This window comes from Rhamphochromis sp. 'chilingali', assembly GCF_963969265.1.
Source record: "Rhamphochromis sp. 'chilingali' genome assembly, chromosome: 7".
In the NCBI taxonomy this organism is placed as follows: domain Eukaryota; kingdom Metazoa; phylum Chordata; class Actinopteri; order Cichliformes; family Cichlidae; genus Rhamphochromis; species Rhamphochromis sp. 'chilingali'.
In genome coordinates, this window is record NC_137934.1 from 13200433 (window position 1) to 13219484 (window position 19052).

Here is a 19052-nt window from a genome sequence, read left to right on the forward strand (position 1 = left end):
TTTGTTCAAATAATGCTGAGAAATTGCACTAAGTCACCCCGGTGGCAATATAAATGTGACTAAAGTGCATTAATAAGATGCAGTGCTAAAAGTTAAAGTTACAGTGTTCTGAAAATACTCCGTCTGCTTCTGCAAATAGCCACATATTTGCAGTTATCATTGAAGCTGTCTTTTCTCAGTGGGAAATCTGTGATGGATAGAGGCCTCTCTCACAGTGATCCTGATCTCGCCCTGCATTTTCATTATGGCTCCGCGACTCACCCCTGGCAGATGCACGAGGTGCCCAGCCAGCTGTCATCATTGTCCTCTTTCTCTCTATCTGTGTAACTTATTTCTTTTGCTCATGCCTCTCCTCCTCTCGCTCTTCCACTTGCGTCCACCCATTTGGGTCCTTGAGGAGACACAAATGCATCTTCTCCCCATATAAATGTGATGTAGTGCCGGAGCCAAGAAGGGGTTGCGTTCTTTTTCCCCTCCTCTGAATCTATCATGTTCACAGTGAGTGTGTTCCTACTCTTGTGTCTTCCCTGCTCTCAGCTCTCCTCTTTTTCTTCCAATTACTCTCTGTCTAGGTCTTCCATTTCTCACAACTCTGAATAGAGTGGTGCGCAGGTGAACCTTTTGTCTGACATTTAAAAAAAAAAAAGAAAAAAAAAAAGAGGCAAAAAAAAGGAAAAACATCTTGCCAGTGATGTGAGCACACAGACGCTGCCATGTTAAATCTAACTGCAGCATGAAGGCGCATTCCTGACACCTCCGATAACAATTTCACTACCGGTTTCCAAACCCCCTTGCAGTGTTGAGACAGATTGACTTTCACCACAAGGTTTTGACTTGAGCTAACCTGAGCGCGGACAGGGCCGTGAGGAAAGGCAACAGAATGGGGCCTGAATTGACCAGACAGACGGTGATTATGTTTGATGTTAGTTTGCCAAAGGCACCGGTGGACAAATCAACCTCAGCCTGATTTGTTTGTGCATGTGTGTAGTGGAAAGTGTGTTGTGTTAGCAGGGCACGGGGCAGTTAGTTGTATTTGTGTGTGAATGCATACTATGCAACTTGAAGGCAGATAAGGTGGGACTTGTGTTCTAATTAACCCATAGAGACCATCTTGAGGGAAAAAAAAGCTAAGAGCATGCATTTTTTTCCCCGCCTTTCTTTCTCTTTTGAAGTTAAGGTGGTTGGTCTTTGTGTGTAGGCTGAGGCTCAGTATGGTAGCTTGTATCCCTTCCCATCGCCCTCCCTCTTTTCCTCTTTTCTCATTGCCCTCTCTTTATTGTCCCTGCGGCAGTAGATATGGAAGACATCATTGGTACTGCTGCGTCAGGCGTCTCTCTGAGAAAACAAGGTTGTCATAATGAAGAGGATCCCATGTGTGCGTGTATGCATGCACACACTCATTAAGAAAAGCGTCGGTGGTCCAGCAGGACATCGAGGGGGAGGGACTCAGGCTTGCTGCAGTAGCATCCTGAACCAAAACTGCTTAGTTCGAGTGACTTAAGCGAATATGAGATTTTGCTACAATGAGGCCAATGGGACAAAGTGATTGTCTTCTAAATGAAGCCTTCCAAAGGGTTTGGAGAAGACTCCTTTTCTCAGAGCTCAGCGCATTTTGATCTTGCACATCAGCATCTCTTGGAACAATATCTGGAGCAGTCCTGGGAGCAAATCCATCTCACACAACATGCAGAAGGCTTAAGTTGTAGACCTGGAATTGCTCCAAAGCCTGTTTCCCCATTACATTTATCTGTGCCTCGACTATTGTTTACATAAATCTCTAAAGTGTGTCCCCCTGTAAGAATGATCATCACGCTATCAGCACTAACATTCCTATAATTCAGTGAAAAAGACCGACCCAGGGACACAGTATAAACTTATCTTGTGGTGTTTTAACAATGATTTGATCGCTGCCAAGCCATGGTCACGCCCCCTCCTTAAATCTCCTCCGTGGTTTAACAAAGTAGTCTGGTGTATATTCAAAATCTCCTTTGGTTATAAAAACAAACTCTCGCTCAGCAGTCATCTGTGTAAACAAGACTCATTGCAAAGAGGGTGCATTTTGTCTTTGTAATAAGACAGATCTCTTTGCAGCTAGTCATATTATGTTCCACGACTATCTTTCTGCAGCTCAGAGAAATGAATTGTACAAAATGGTAGTTTGGCTCGGTGGATTGGTAACAGCAGAGTCTTTGACAGGGGAAATGTTGGCTGTAGCTTTCATTGAAGTTCCCTAAAGACTGAACAGGTGTGGGAGCTGGCTCGTCGATATGTAGTTGTGCCTCGGGACTTTCCGATTTCAGAAACAGAAAAATGAAATAAAATACTTAGAAATTAAGAGATGGGTTCACGAGAGGGGAAATCAATTTAGACTCCCAGAAGCTCTTGGCTGTGCTCTGCTAGTCAGAGCTCTTCGCAGATGTGCAGTGTTATTTTTTGTGTGTGTATTTATTTGTGAATATTCTATTAAGGCCTACCTTTACTTAAAAAAAAGAAAAGAAAAAAAAAGGCAACCAAGTAGCTATAAATTGGACGAGGACAGAAACATGTTCGTAATTGGAGTGGCCTCATTATGAAAAGATGAATCAACAATCGGTGCTCACAAAACAGAAGTGTGCTTTCTGTTGGGCAAGCGTTTTTTTCCCCCCCCTTTTCTTTGCTGCTATAATTACCCAACCTTGAAGGAGATTCATACACTCCGATGGCTCTCAGAGTGGGTAAAAGAAGATGGAAAAGAAAAGGCATGGAAAAAAGGGCAAAAGAGGATATGACAAACCCTGTTAAAGATATTTCATGTCATAGGAATCTTCTCCTTTCATCACTACCCGCCCCTTTCCTTCAGTCCTACTTGGCCCTCTTCACAGACCACTCTCCTTCTTTTAATCTCTTCTGTTTTCTCACATCCTTACCCTTCCTTCTGCTTTATTTTTCTCGTCTCTGTCCTTCAACTAATAATCAAATTCCAGTCATGCCCCTGGCATCTTTAGATGCTTTACAGTTTTTGGATCATGCGGGACAGTTCCTTGGCCTGGACTCTGTTCAGAATGAATCAGGACCTGCAGCAGTTGTACCCTTTTCGAAGGGGGGGGGGGACCTTTGGAAACATAAACCCAGGATCTGGTGCTGCCGTTCCTAATACTTCACCCGTCCATCAACAGCATCCGTCAAAAGCACTTGAAGCGGCATCATTCTGACAGTGAGCCAGGTGACGTGTCCTTGGAGCAGCCTGATTGACGTACATAATCTTGTTTCAGCATTCTTTTCTTTTTTTCTTTTTTTACCCCAAGTGGTCCCCAGACTTGGAAGTCCAGCCGACTTAGCTGTCACTTTGCCAAAGGCCCTGTTCACAAGTATAGATTACCACATGACCCAGGTCATCCGTTTTTACTGTGCAAAGCAGATCACAGAACTCGAGTTTGCTGCTATTGGCTGACTAACATTGTTTGCATGTCTGATTATATTGGTACAGTGCAATTTTCTAGATCTTTATTTTGGTTCAGTTGCTTCTTGCTTACTCTGAAAGGTCAGTTGGTAGCTCACAGTGGAAGCCAAACATCTGTGTGCTTTTTTTATGAGTTGTTTTTTTTCTCCTGTTTTCAAAGACGGTGCAAAAACCTGTCCCTGTCTTGCTTTCTAAGCTGTGTCTTCTCTGCAGTCAGCACATCACACACCTGGCTAAACAGGAACACACTGTGGATGAATCAAGATAATTGGGCTTTTAGCAAAGCTAATTAGCTTTTGTCCCTGAGTTCATGCTGTAGGAAGTTTACCTCAAGTCGGCTGAATTCACTCAAAGGATTTATATGGTTAGCGTTCTCTCGTTTGTTTGCATAAAATTCTAGATGTTGTTGTATATTTCCCCTTCAGTGAAATTAGATAAAATGTGTGCATTTAAAAAAAAAAAAATTGCTGTAGTGTGAAGGATTTTTTATCACCTATGTACCATAATAATTCTCAGTCTTCTGTTAATAATCTACATAAAATTTCATACTGCCGTCTTTGTTTGGTTTCCATGGATGACAGTCCCTATTCTATTAATACCACGCTCAGTGCTTTCTTAAGCCCTGAAGCCACTGAAATCCTTCCAGGGTTGAATTTTTTTTTATTTCCTCTATCCTTTCACATTTTCTTGGCCTCTCATAGTGAAATAACCTATGGCAGCCACCAGGCAATATAATGGAAAAACGCTGGGGATTAACATTAAAGTAAGGTCATCTGTAGAGTCTTGAAGTGAAATAAATTTGGTTCTTTCTATGACTGACTCTAAAATTGTTTCTCAAATTTGGGTCTTTTTTTTTTTTTTGCCAAATCCCTTTGCTGCTCTCGCAAATTATTTCCTCTTAACTTGAGCCATTTTTGGTCCGAGTCCCTGGCTGTCATGTCTCTGCAAAGAGAGTTTTTGGCTAATGTGAAATAATTAGTGCCGTTACATTCCTCTCACAAGTTGCATTAGAGTGTGTAAAGAATTAAAATATAATGGCATTTGGAGGCACACGGAATGATTGCACAACTGTATTACCGTTCCAGGCATACCTCTCGAATATCTCTCCAATGTATTGCTTACTGCTGTCATTGTTGCCTTGTGATTTAACAAATGAAGGCTGTGTGGCGTCGAGACGGGAACAATGACCATGACATGGGCAATCACAGAAAGTGATACTTCCTTAATGACTGGGCTCGACACCTGTCCAGACCACTTGAGAGGGAACGAGAATGGCAGCCGAGGAAACTGCTTCTCGGGCCTGGTTAGAAATGACATACCTGTGTTTCAGGGAAGTCATTCTTACCGGGCTGATGTTTTAAGTTTTTCTCGCCACTTTTTTTGAGTCTCTTCTTTTTAGTGTAGTCCACTATCTTGCCTGTTTCTTAATTATGTTAAAATCCATACTCTTTGTTGTCTCGGTGGATGGAATTTTCTTCTTTTCTAAATGTCTCCTGTAATCCCACAAAGGTTTGTTTTATTAAAGATTATACCTGAAGACTTTAGTCCGTACCATATGGATTTGCATTTCTTCTTCTCTGATTTCTTGTCTTCTTTGTGTGCAGTATACTTTGTGCCTCGAGACTGCGATATGATAATGAAATAATTTAAAATCTTTACTTATGTAGCGCTGTGTAATATATCTTTGCAGCTTGTGGGATATGGTGAAGGTCATGAGCGCTTACAGCTTGTTTGCATTTCCTCGGCTGCTTTTAGAACGATTTCAGAAGAGTCCATTACGAGAATTTCAATGGGTGAACTTGAATGATAGGCACTTTGTCTGGTCGTATGCCGCAAATGCCAGAAAACATCCTCATCTTAATTTGAGACATTTTTACCTCAGGCAGTGTTGGTTACGAGGCAGTTACACCCCCCCCCCCCCCCTTTTTATTGTTTCTGCTTTTTTTTTAACTCTATTTAAAGGCCTCAGATTTATACTAAAGACTTTGAGGAACGCATTGTATACAATGTGCAGCTCATGCATAATGCAGGTGTTTAAAGACCTGCGTGAGCACCCAGACATGTTATGTACCAGTAAATCACAGAGGCGAACAGTACATTTTCAATCTGCAGTGCTGTTTGAATGTGAGCATGGGATGTCGCGTACAAGCAATCAGAATGCAGGGATTTACAAATCATTTAAAATCTATATACAGTTGCCTGGTGAGTATTGTTTTCTATTTATATGATACATGAAGCAATGTACAGAGGCTCTTTTAATCACCCCCAAAAATAAAATAAAAAATAATGGAAAAATGAAAGGGGGGGAAGTGGTGACATCGCAATGATAGAGGGCCAGGAAACCATTATGTCACAGGCAATTTGCATTTTTTTTGCTCTTTAAGAGATGAGTAGCTAAAACTGTGCCAAAAGTCACAGTGCATCATCTCACCCGTGGGCAAACTATCGATGCAAGTCTAGCTTGTGCTGGTAATATATCGTCCACAGAATTAGAAAGTCCAGCACAACAGCGCTCCCTTGTCCGATAACTGCTATACCCCAAGGACCCTGCTTCCCTCACCATCACGTCCGTTGCTTGGAACACAGTGTCATAGCTGCAAGTAGCAATGACCAAGTTAGTACAGTTTGATGACTCATGGTGCAGCAGTCCTCAGCCTACTGTGGGCAAATCACCTTTTGTGTCTTCATTCAGGAAATCAGATGTGTTTTGTGCTCCATTCACAAAAGGTGTTCATGTTTATTATACACCACAATGTATCTGTACTAAAAACTAACCAAGTGTGTGCTTGGATAATAACTGGAATCATATAAACAGGCCTCAGAGCAGGGGTGTCAAACCCCCTTTTAGTTCATGGTCCACTTGCAGCCTAATTTGATCTTAAGTAGACCAGACCAGTAAAACTATTTTCTAATTTATAAAACTCAAGATAAACAGGCTGAGATATTTCTTTTGGAAAGGGAAAACATCTCAGTGTTTTCGCATTACAAAGAAATCCTGCTGTAATCAGTCAAAGAAGCCGTCATCACTGCTTCCTGGGATTAACCACTCTCTAAGAAATAAATCTGTAAAACTACATTTAAAAGTACTGGCAGCTCATTACTGTGAATTTGTGCCATAATTTAAAAATGTAGAGTGAGTGGTGCGGGAGGCAAACTTGTGATGTTTAATGCTTTTAATTAAAACTTATTTATTTGTATTATGTTATCAATTTCTTTGGTGTAGTGTGGGTGATGTGTTTATCTGTAGGAAGGCTGTAAAACCTACAATTATTCAGACCACTGATTCAAATAGAAGTAACTGTTTAGACTCTTGTGATGTGATTCGTTTTTAAGGTCAGAGTACTGTGGAAAAATCCAGTATTTGCACTTTACTCTTAGAAGTTTCACATTTCAGGTGGGCTAGATTGGATCCTGTGGTGATCTTGTTCTGGACCCCGAGCTATTAGTTTGACATCTCTGTGTTAGTTTGCATAAATCTAACTGAGCACTAAAAAATGTGTTTGTAATAAGTCAAGTCAAAGTTAATTTTATAGCATGTTTTAAACAACCTCTGTCGGCAGATTCTTAACTATATACTGTACTCAACTGTAATAAGTGTTTTATGTTAATTACTTATTATATCATTTCACATACTGGAAATGATTGGGCAGTATAGAAGCAAACTGAAGGTTGAAGGCTTTGGTGGCATGTGTGAAAGGACAGTAAGATCACAGCAGGGGGGACATCATTCCCTGCAGGGTGGTTACTATGGGAGTAGTGACCCATTTGAGACCTCCCATCTTTGGATAAGATGGAGCGAACCTTGCATTCTATTATCTACTACAGATTCCCAGGCATCCGTCTCTGTCTGCATTGTGCCTTCACATTCATACGTGCACAATGTGTGCAGATGTGCGTTTTGAATGTGACTGCATACCATTTCCTTTTTGTTTGTTTACTACTGTAAGCCAGTGTGTATGCCCGTGTGAGTGCACGGCTGCCTTCATCCTCCCTCTCCGCACTATACGCACAAAATGAACCACCTACCACACAAAAGCAAAGAGCTGACAGAGCCTTTTTTTTTTTCTTTCTTTCTTTCTTTTTTTTTGTATAGCTAAGAGATTACATAATATGATTGAGTGTGCTGTGTACACATCTGCACACATACACACAAACTTTGTTGCAGATGGAGGGAGGTGCCACACGTGCACGCACCATACTCTCACCGTCTCTTTCCTGCTTAGTCAAACACACTTTGAGCCCGTGCAGACAGACGGTGCACGCACAGATGTACACATGCACGCTCTCTCCGGAGACACCACCCCCACTTTAGTCGGCAAGCTGGACCCTCGGTGCCCTGAGGCAGAGACAGACAGACAGAAGAAGAGATCAGTGGACCCAGTGATGTGTGTGTTATTTACACCCCAACTCCCAGTTTTCTCTCTCTCTCTCTCTAACTCTCTTTCTCATTTTCCCGGTCTTCATCTTCCTTTTCCCCAATTCAAAGCTGCAAATTCAGCACTCTGTCAGCTCTGCTCGCAGTCTTGTGAAATCACATACTAACATTCTTTCCATCTTTATTTGCTTCATTCTCCATTTGACACAAAGGCTGCACCCCGTGCTCACATTCTTCTTTTTCTTCTTTTTTTTTCCCTCGCGTTTTTTTTAATGAGCAAGAAGCTACCCCAGTGACATCTGAGCAGTCCCACCTTCTGCTTGGCGAATTATATATTTACGTGAGTTGCAGGATAACACGCAGTCTTTGAAAATGTCATCTGAAAAATGCATCCAGGACATCAGGCCAATCCTAAGGAGCCCACACCCTCATATGAAATATTCTACTTGATGAAGCATATAAACAGGAAGTGGGCCTTTTTTGTTTCGCACAACATTTTCTATGTGTATTTGTGCAACTGTGTTCCAGCAGCCTGCACGTGATTTCATTAGTTTGCATCTTTTCTTCAACTGTGTTCGTGATGATTATTTTGCATGTAATCCTATACATTTGTTTATGTACGTCTGTCTCTGTGTCATTGGCCACACGATTTCTTTCTCCAGTCATGCACAAGATACTTATGCCCTCCTAGCGGAGGACCTCGCAGGCAGGTTTGCGGCTCCCTCTGCTTCATCAGTGTAGAAATGACTCAGGCGCCCAGCCTCCCATCACTTCGCTCTAGTCTTAGGATGAAGGTTTGAGGCCATGAGATCACAGAGGGTTGCTCAAAAGGGAGAGTGGAGGTGATGCACTGACAGAGAGCATAACATGATATGACACAGTGCGTTGCATTATGGCTGATTAACACATGCTCAGCTCTGTCACCCGCAATAGAAAAACACAAAGGTCTACCCATCTGCCTCTCTGCACTCTCCCTGCCTCTTATATCTTGGGGCTTCCCTTCTTTTTTTCCCCTCTCCTTTGCCCCAGTTACTCCGCCATCTTTGCTGATTAAAGTAAGTGTGAAGGACATGCACTGACTTCAGTTGGGCTACTGAATTATTTGCTGTCTTTTTTTTTTTTGGGGGGGGGGGGGGGGGGGGGGGGGTTAGTCCCTCCTGGGACACTGTAAGGAGACACTTTTCCACTTGATTTGCCGAGCACTACTTGTGGCTGACTGCCTTCTACCTTCACCAGAATGAGTGCATGCAATAAGAGCAATGAGCCTTGAATTTTAACGCAGACATATTTGACCTTAGACTGGAGAGCATTGATTGGTCAGTTGCAGCAGAGGTTCTTCCTTTGTGCTTAATGCAGTATTATGAGTGTTTCCTTAACTGTTACGCATTTACTTCAAACTACCCGTGTGTAAAACTATGCCTTTTTATAGAACCCTTTAAATGTCTTCTTTGAGAAACTTTAGGCTTTAAATACTTTGAATAGTTTAGAGGACTGGATTCAGTTAGATGATAACCGAAGTGAGCATGGATTTGCTGTGCCTTGTACAAACCACTCTTATCGTGTTTTTTGATAATGCCATTCGTTTGAACGTCCATTAGCAGCACTGGCATTTTCTCCGTAGATGACTGACATTTATGTATTTTTGGGAGTCATCAGGCAGATTAATCAGAAAGATTTACGCTGCACATTTTTTTGCCCCGCTTCAGGTGTCCTCTCTAATCGTCCTTATTTAATCAGGAAAAAGAGCAAAACAGGGTGGGCTATTTACGATCGCACTAAAAATAAGACATGCAAGTAATAGTCATTTACACACACTTTGACATTTTTTAGGGCCCCTGCTCGCAGCCACACTTAACTCTATTTACTATGGGTCGGCAGAGAAACACCCCTCCCTTACGTTTCCCCCCGCCTGCCTCTCTGCTTCCCTTGCTTTTTTCTGTTGTCTAATGAAATGCTAAATATTTGTTTCTTGAGGGTAGCATTTAAATGCTGGTCCTGCGCTGGTTGGGATCTGCATATCCTGTTCCACTTAATGAGTTCCAGTTATATTAGTTTCCAAGCATTAAGATGAGACTTTTTGACATTTCCCTGCTGGCCTTGTTGTCACACAAACAGGTTATGACATGTACTTGTCCCCTTTGACACCTCTGACTTGCTGAATTTGCATTTCTATTTACACATATTAGCCACAACAAGAACACCTGCCTAAATACTTCCCTTGTTCCACCAGAGGAGTTCTTGCCCGTCCTGTCGTGTCTTGCAGGAGGCAGATCCTTCTGGGTATGTGAGTTGTGCTGGTTTCAGTGCACTCCACAGATGTTTGATAAGTTGGGGATCTGGGGAGTTTGGGGTCAGGGTCAGTGCCTTGAGCTCTTTCTTTTTCCTTAGCTGTTTTTGTGTCAGAGGTTCACACAAATGCTAGGACTAGGGTTTTGCAGCAAAACATTGCAATGTAATAAGAATATCGGTGTTATACGTGTTGCTTGTCGGTATTTTCGATGTTGTGGCTGATCAGTGTTTGATTACTGCGTTGCTGCTGTTGTCATGCCAATATGCAAAGTGTTCCTTTAGCATCTTCTCGGATGAGACGGATCAGAGCCGTCTTTGTTTTGTTTTTTTCAGCCACAAATGGAGAGAAGCAGCTTACTGTATAGCCGCTGTGGAAGCAAACGCCTCATCAGTTCTCCTTATTACCTGCACACAGACACGGAGTCCTCTACACATTGGCATACTCCCCTTGGTTGAGCAGCCAATTCTGTTCCTAAATGAATTTGCTTATTCTTTTTCTCCATTTGCCTCATGACCGCCTCCCCAGTTCTATATTTCTCTCACTTTATCCCCCTCTTCTACTCCTTTTCTGTTGCACTGATTCATTTCCAGCGACAACAGCACAGCTGATTTTACTGTCAATTTCTGAGCCTGTCTTTGTGACCAAATATGGTCTTACAGGCACCTACTTTACTGGGAATTACTGCTCTTTTGGCATTTGCTTAATGCAGTACAGTCAGTACTGTGCAAGATGACCAGAAAACTTTTCAGGTGTGTAACTGAGATCAAAGGAGTTGGAAGAACTCACTGGCTTTGCAGCTAACGTGTTCCGCTCACAGTACAGTCTGTAGTTTCCTCTTGCCTCAGTGCCTACACACTATCATCCCCATCTTTCTCATCTTTAATTCAACCTGTTTGTCTTTGACTTCCTTCTTCCCCTTTTGACTTTTTGCAATCTAGGCTCTGAATTAGATATCTTATTTGTCATTTCTCCCTTACTTTACCCGTACTCTAACAAAGTACATTATTACTATTATTTTTAATTGATTTAATTTCTTGATGTGTGATGATTTCTAACAATATTATTTTGGATCCCTACACTTCCCAGGTTACAGTTTCTCTAACTGCCATTGTATGTTGACTTCCTGTATGTTTTGTCACTTGTGCTGTATCAGTACAGGGCCAATTTGAGCTACATTTCTGCCGCTACCAGCTCTAAGACTGTCTGAATGAATACTGATTGTCATTGTGCAACCAATTATAGGAAGGGAAGTTGAAGGTTATCAGACCAGGTATTGTGTGCATTTTGCTCTCATCAGTGGCTTCAGATTGACTCCTAACATAATCGTTCCGTTGCTCTCGCCTTTCATAAATTTTTGTAGTCATTATTTCTCTGCACCCTCTTTTCTGTCACTTGTGAGCAACTTTTTTTTAAACCCATGTGTTACATTTTTGATAGACCCATCCATGTCACCACCATAATTATTCAAATGACTGTCAAGAGCATGAATGTTGCCATATTTTCTATGCATTTACACGTAGTTATTCTTTGACTGACCCTTAGGGGCATGACTGGCATATTATGCTTCATCAGTTAAACTAGGCGTGGGATTGGAGCGTGTGCAAGGTGCCTGAAATAACTTTATTCCCACCTTGCTTTGCTGCCTGATTTTACAGACTTGACACCTTTTTTTTTTTTTTTTGAGACCCAGGTTGGAAATAATTTTTGATTCATTCCAGGACATTCTTTTTAATTATTATAATTCTCAGTAGTCTTCCTTTGTAATTTAGGCCTGTCCACTTCTACTGTGTTCAGAATCCTTGCTTGCCAGCCTGCAGGAAAACCCCTCTAAATCTAGAGAATGGGAACACTCTGCTAGTTTTGGGAGTGAGTTTTTGTGCATTTTACGGACCCGCTGTTTGTGTGTGTGTGTGTGTGTGTGTGTGTGTGTGTGTGTGTGTGTGTGTGTGTGTGTGTGTGTGTGTGTGTGTGTGTGTGTGTGTTTTTCCTTCTCTCCTCTCTTGCCTTAGGGAGAGACTGTTACATAAACAGGCTCTCGTCATCCCCACATTTTGATTCCCGCTGTTGTACCAGCCTCTTTTCATACTGCATTTTTCTCTCTCTCTCCCGTTTTCAATTATTTACTGACTTTTCACCATATGTCTCCACACACTATGTGTTTATTTCCTACTTCCTCAGTGTGCCAGTAAGGGTCACCCTGAAGCTCTTTGCATGGTTCAAAAGTATACTTGGAATTCAGACATACAGCTGCTGAGAAAGCGTACACTTTATATTACTGTAATATGGGAATGATCTCTGTAGCTTGAGCACAAACTGAGAAATGTTTCATGATGTTTTAAAATTGTATTTTGCTGCAGCCATGTCAGCTTTAGGTGTAGCATTTAGTTTTCCTGCCAAATTCTTCAAATGAACAGTTTTCTCCAAAAGAGCAGACAACGCACAGGATAGATTTTCAGCTGTTATGCACGGGCTTTGTTTATATTAGGCAAAAACCCTGTCGTGTAGTACAAGATAAAGTGTTTAGCAACCACTTTTTCATTCACTTAGTATTTTACTGGTGATGTGTTCTGCAAGCCATCAGGCCAAGCCACTCGGGTTCTTTTTCTCCACTGCTATAAATGCAGTCAAGGAATTTACAACAGAATCTATTTGACCAATCTCCTAATCACTAAGCGTTCCCGTTTAAAATGTGAGGAGATATGGGGGGGGGGTCTGTGAATGTTGTGTATTATGCCTTTTTTACCACTTTGTCAGCTTGGAGATTTGCTCTGGCACGTGCAGATGACAATGCCTGCCATGGCGCTGCTGATAGAAGTGCTCATAATCTCACTTTTGTAAATGGAACATCAGATATTCAGGGGAACAACATCAGAACAGTTATTCAGAGACATTTACGTTTTTTACCTCTGATTTCACTCAAATCTGAATGTTATGCCCTTAATATCCTCCCCCTTTCAATTTATTTCTCTCCTGTCTAGTTCTTACTTCTCTTTTTGCTTTCCATTGCTGTTCCTCACCGCGCCGCCTCTCCGTCTCTACTCTACATTACTCCTGTTCCCTTATTTCTCACTAACAATGATCAGGATTCTTCTACAGAGAAAAACAGACTAGGGAGGATGTTGCCACCCTGTGTAAAGGCAGTTGTCATGGCAACACTTTGGCAATCCAGGACGGCCTAGCCTGTTAATTAAAAAGTTGATTAATTGTCTTTTAATTGCATACTTGTACACTGTAAAACCAAAGTAGTCCTTTTTCTTAATCACTCTATACTTGTCTTTCCTTATTCTCTTCTTGCTCTTGTTCCTTTAAGCTTTTCTATAGTTTCCAGTAGAGATGGACCTATCCGATATCACGTATCGGTATCGGTCCGATACTGACCTAAATTACTGGATCGGATATCGGAGAAAAATAAAAAATGTAATCCGATCCATTAAATATCACGAAAGCACCTCACAAAACTTGCAACACGCCGTAACTCACCTCAGAAAGTTAGCACGTCGGAGCAGTATGCATCACGTGATAGAGCGGCTGCGGGACCTGTCGGTGGTCTGGATAGCATTTGGAGCTTCGCTAGCAACCTGGCATTTCATCTCCGACAAAGTTATCCCGAGAGAAGTAAAGCAAGTGTGTAAGTCCATCTCTGAATGTTTGTAAAGCATTCCTGCGTTAAGCTTAACAAGCGATATATGGAGCGACTGCCTCTCCTGCTGCTACTTCAATCATGAAACTGCTTAACGATCAGCTGATCGGCTTTTCTGTCGCGAGTCCGTCTCTCTGGTTTGTTTTTGGCCCACTTTGCACCAGAAAGAGGAAACCAGCGGCTGAACAACAGCAGCACGTTTAAGCTTGATCAGCTATTGTTAGAATGTATTTAATATTACTTTCTACTCGAGGATCTTTTTCTACGTAGCTGACGCTGGTAACTGTGCAGGGGCGGATCTAGCAAAGTTTAGCCAGGGGGGCCGATAGGGCATGAACAGGGAAAAGGGGGCACAAAGACATACTTTTCTTTCTTATTCTCATTTAAAATGTCGAGCTTTTAATAAATAATTATCTTACACCCAAAGTTTTAATTTGATGTAAAATGAATAGAAGTCAATTACTGTATATAGTGACTATTAAGTCTAATATATATACCCTAGTAAGCTATAGCACTTTTTCCTTTGGGAAGGTACCATCTGTGCAGTCTGCAATTTTGTTGAAGAAAGATGTTGAATCTATTTAATATTTCTTGAAAAATAATTGATTTCTGTGCATTTTTTTTTCACACTGCATCAAATTAAGGTTGATTACGTCGATTAAGCATCATGAGGTGGAGCGTGAGGGGTGGTTCCCTATTTTTTATTTATTTATTTTTGTTGCTGGGAGTTGGAACCCTATTAGTTAGGTTGCTCAATATTTACGCTAAGTACTCTTTAAAATACCAGAATAGGGAGGATGGTGTAGGTTTAAGTTTATTAGATTGATCAGTATTGCTGAACTATGAAACATTTTTTTTTGCATATAGGTATAACAGAATAGCTTTAGTGTAGTTGTTGTTTTAAACTTGAGTATGAACTTATACAAAATGCAGCAAGATATTTAAAAAAACAGTTTTGTTGATTAAAAAACACTATATCGGATTCATATCGGTATCGGCAGATATCCAAATTTATGATATCGGTATCGGTATCGGACATAAAAAAGTGGTATCGTGCCATCTCTAGTTTCCAGTGATCAGGCAGAGAGCATGCTCTCACGGACAGTAATCCAGTTGAGCTTATAAACATCTTATGGAGGAGGCTTGAAAGACAGAGCAGGGAGAGGGGATGAGCTGAAAGGATGTGCAGTCACTGTTAATTTCAACCCCCACCCCCCACCTTTTTTTTTTCCTGCACACAGAAGCACCATGCAGGTAATGCTATAGAAAGTAAACTTGACACATTTGGCCTCAAGGTCATACCAAGGACAGTTACTAGGGAAATCAACACAGAGAGGTGAAAGCTGTGTGCCCTGGGAGGGCTGGCCAGAAGAGATATTAGAGATATATAATATATTAGAAAATATTATTTTATATTACTAAGTATTCATAATTATGTAGCTATAGCACTGCGTGTTCAATGTAGGGAAAGGAAAGCAAACACTTTGCGTTTTGGTTGGTAATACGTTAATTTATAAATTTGGTATAAGCTCAAGTGTTAGTGTTAACAGATGCATTAAGTAAAGGTTTGTTATAATTTGAAAATAAAATTAATTTTCCATCGTTAAGTTGATTATCTCTACATCCAGCACTATGCCCATTTTGCTGGTGCCTCATTAAGGCACTACCAGCAGCTTCACATGGCACAGTGCTGGCACTGTTACATTGTCTTCACAACAGTTTCTTTTTCATGTGTTTCTTTTATCTGGTCCTCCTCGTGGTAACTTTGTCCTTGTTTGTTTCTTTCTTGCCCACTCCGTAACCCTGATGCTGTTATACTCGTGTGGTGTTTGTGCAAATTGCCAACCTGAAAATACCAGTCTTTGACTAACAAATACCATTACTCATTATTTCCTTATTGTTATTGAAGGAATTTTTTGTTTTGTTTTGTTTTTCATTATAATTAACAAGACTATTTTATAGAGCCAACATTAAGGATACAGGGCAGCTGTGGAGGATGCAGAGTTCATTTGGCAAACAATTGCAAAATTAGTGCATGATTCATGGTTCAGGCAACTTACTGAACCAAAACCTCAGAATTTGTAATTGTGGCCCTCTTTTCCAGCAGCACTTCTTCCTTTTTTAAATCAAAGTTATCATGAAATAGTGAGACAAAGTGTTTGTCTTTCTCACAACTTAATTACTGTATCACTCCCTTTTTTCTGTCCCTTCTCGCTCTTTGTCTAAACCTTTGAAGATTTTTCTGTATCATGTTCTTGGAGCTCGTTGACTTTAATTGCATGCCTGTTCCCCAGCGATGCCTTTGTTTGCTCTGATCTTGTGCGGCTTGATCATCTTTTAATGGCCTCCGAAAGACACAGAAACTGCTCGAGTTAAAGAAACAGCCCACTTGACATAAGGCTCCATATACTAGAGGGACTATCTCCAGGGACCATGGGTTTGTTGATGTTGTCGTCTCGTGTGTGTGTGTGTGTGTGTGTGTGTGTGTGTGTGTGCGTGTGTGCGAACACGCTTCTGTGAATGTCATCTGTAAACAACGCCTGGATCGATCTCGCAGCTGTCTGTCTTTTCATACATGGTGAGTAGGGTGGCACCCGTGTGCAGGGTAGCTCAGGTGTAGGTTTTTGTGCGTGCACGCAGATCGCTCTTGATTTCATATGCACCCACATTCTCTGTTTCTATGGTAACGCCATGCCCCCCTTCAGTTTACATGCTCATACCACCAATCTCTGTCAGGTGTAACTTGGTGTTTGTTGCTAATAGTACTTTGTCAGCGGTCTGATAGACCTACTCCCACCACCCACCCGAACACACACGCACACGTCTAAGTGGATCAATTTGTGTCAATTTAAAAAGTGTAACAAGTTGCCACCATGATAGCCTTAGGTCGTCTCCAAGCCCTTGACTGCTGTTTGCACGTCCGTGCACACGTATGTGTATGTGTGGGGGTCATATTAGCCGTGTAAAGCTGGGGTTGAGTAGCCTTGCCGCCTGCCTGCTGCCTCTTTGATGGGAGAACATCTGTTGGCTGTGATATGAAGCTTGGGAGTATCTCTTTCTCTCTCCCTCTCTCCTTCACTTGCTCTTCCGTTTCTGTTATGAATTCCCCAGCTGCTCGGCTCCCTCCCTTCACGTAAAAAACCCTGTCCCAGACCACCTGTGCAGTTTTAATGCATAATTTATCTGCTAAGTAACCACATCCGAGAGACTCATCTCTCCATCCGTCTCATCCTTTCCCTCTATGCCCTCATTGAGGTTTGGCTCGGGATGTCGACGTGGACCCCGGTTTCCTAATATTCCCGTTAAAGCAGATTAGGATTGATTAGGTTTCATTGGTGGGCAGTGTATCCAAGTGTTGAAATCAGCAGCCAGTAGTGTCAGCTCGAGTCAAGAAGAATTTTGGAACTTCAGTTTAACAAGACTTCAGTTTCACCTCTGGCAGCAGAACAAGAAGCCACGCAACACCTATTTTGACCTCTTTATTGGCAAGCATCAACTAGACGATCGATTTACATATCTTATTGATTATTCTTCAACCTTTGCAAGAGGTGCCATGTCGAATCCTAAGGCAGAATACTTTTGTTGGACTCCTATACTTTTATACTATTGTATATTAAGATATGTCTCCAATCTTAATATACTGGTGCTGTATGACTCCAGTTTTTACAGCTTGTCATACGCCTGTATGCAGCTGACATGTTTTGTTACCATACCCACTTACGTGGCCTTGCAGGCCCAAAAGCAGTCGTATTGCATTAGCCCATTGTGACAGAAACGGTGTTGTTACCACATTGTAGCTTAACCTGGACCAATTTTTCCCAGGGCTACAGTCATGTATTATGTCTGAGTATGGCAAGGAAGAAATGACAAGGAATATTGCAAAGCAAGTCCCTCAACCTCTAAATCAGTTTTTTATTCTCCTGTCCTGCTTACTTAGACCACCAAGACAAGGTGAGCCATGAAGGTTAATGTACCATCAACAACCCCTCTTAACCTTGAACACTGTCTTTTTTTATGCTCCATGTGATGTATTGGGTTAGTGTCTTTTTAGTTTAGTGTTCAAGAGCAATTGAGCTTTCGCAGCACCTGTCAGTCAAGTAGCTGTCCAGTCAAGATCAATAATGACATTTTTCATGTGGAGGCTACTCCATTTGAATTGGAAGTTGTCAGAGACACAGCAGTGACCCTGAACTTGTAGTGTTGCCTTACATTATGATCATTGCACTACAAATGAACTCTTAAACAGTCAGTAAATCAAAGTGGTGGAGTCTGGTAGAATGCCCGTCAGTCGAGCTGTTTTCTACCTTGATCAGCTCCGAGTATCTCCTTGTTAGACATTGTTCTGAAAAGAGAAGTGAAAAAAGTTTGCACTTTCACCATTTCAGTGATACCAAAAATAAATTGCTCTCCTTGAATAATCGTAAAATGAGTCAAGTCTTTTGTACAAGTTTTGGGGGAGTCGCCCTAAAATAAGATCAATATTAAACAAGAGTTTTCTTAATTTGGAGATTGCATTTGATAAAGCAGAGGGTTGTCAGATTCCTGAGAACTATAAAATTTACCCTACTTTATGCAGAATGTGCTGAAATGTTTGTGGTCTTGTGCTGTGAGGCTAGCCCAGTATTTAAAGTTCCCTTTTGTTTAAAGTGGGTGTTTCACAGTTAATCAGCCCTAAGAGTGTTAGGCAGCCCAGTTCAAACTGCTGGACTTTCTGAAAGTCTGTTTCCGCTGCCACATAGGAAAGAAATTTGTGACAAATGAGAACGAATTCATAGCATCTCCCAACCACAGAAAATCTGTCGGACAGCCAAGAATTACAGCTGTCACAGATGATGAGCTCAAGATGACTGCATCAGCTGTCAGCAAAATGATTCTCAGAGTGTGAGTAAAGTCGTCTTTTTAAAAACAGCTGCTGGGAAAGAAGTCGGGGTGACACATATTCAAGATCATTTTAAAGTCCTCCAACTGGCATTAGATTGTTCTAACTATAGTAGACCATCACTTCACCTTTTGTATTAAACATGATTATTATTATTATCATTATCCATGCATCCACTTTCTTAACTGCGTGTGCAGGTCAGGGTCATGGAGGAGGATTCTGTCATAGAGGTAAAAGTGGGACTGGCAGTGAGCTGAACACATTGCCAGTCCCTCACAAGGCTGACACAGAGACTGACAACCACGCACATTCATGTGCAGATTTACTCTGATTTAGGGTCACCAGTTATACTACAGCTATACTAATTACCCAGTGAACAAAAGGACAGGGAGAGCATGCAAACTGCTGACCACTGCACCACCATGCGAG

The 19052-nt window shown here is 41.6% G+C and overlaps 1 protein-coding gene across 1 annotated transcript in view; it reads left to right on the plus strand.

The window, feature by feature from the left end:
* snd1 (staphylococcal nuclease and tudor domain containing 1) overlaps positions 1–19052 on the plus strand; it is a 190975-nt gene that overhangs the window by 126409 nt on the left and 45514 nt on the right. The window lies entirely within an intron of this gene.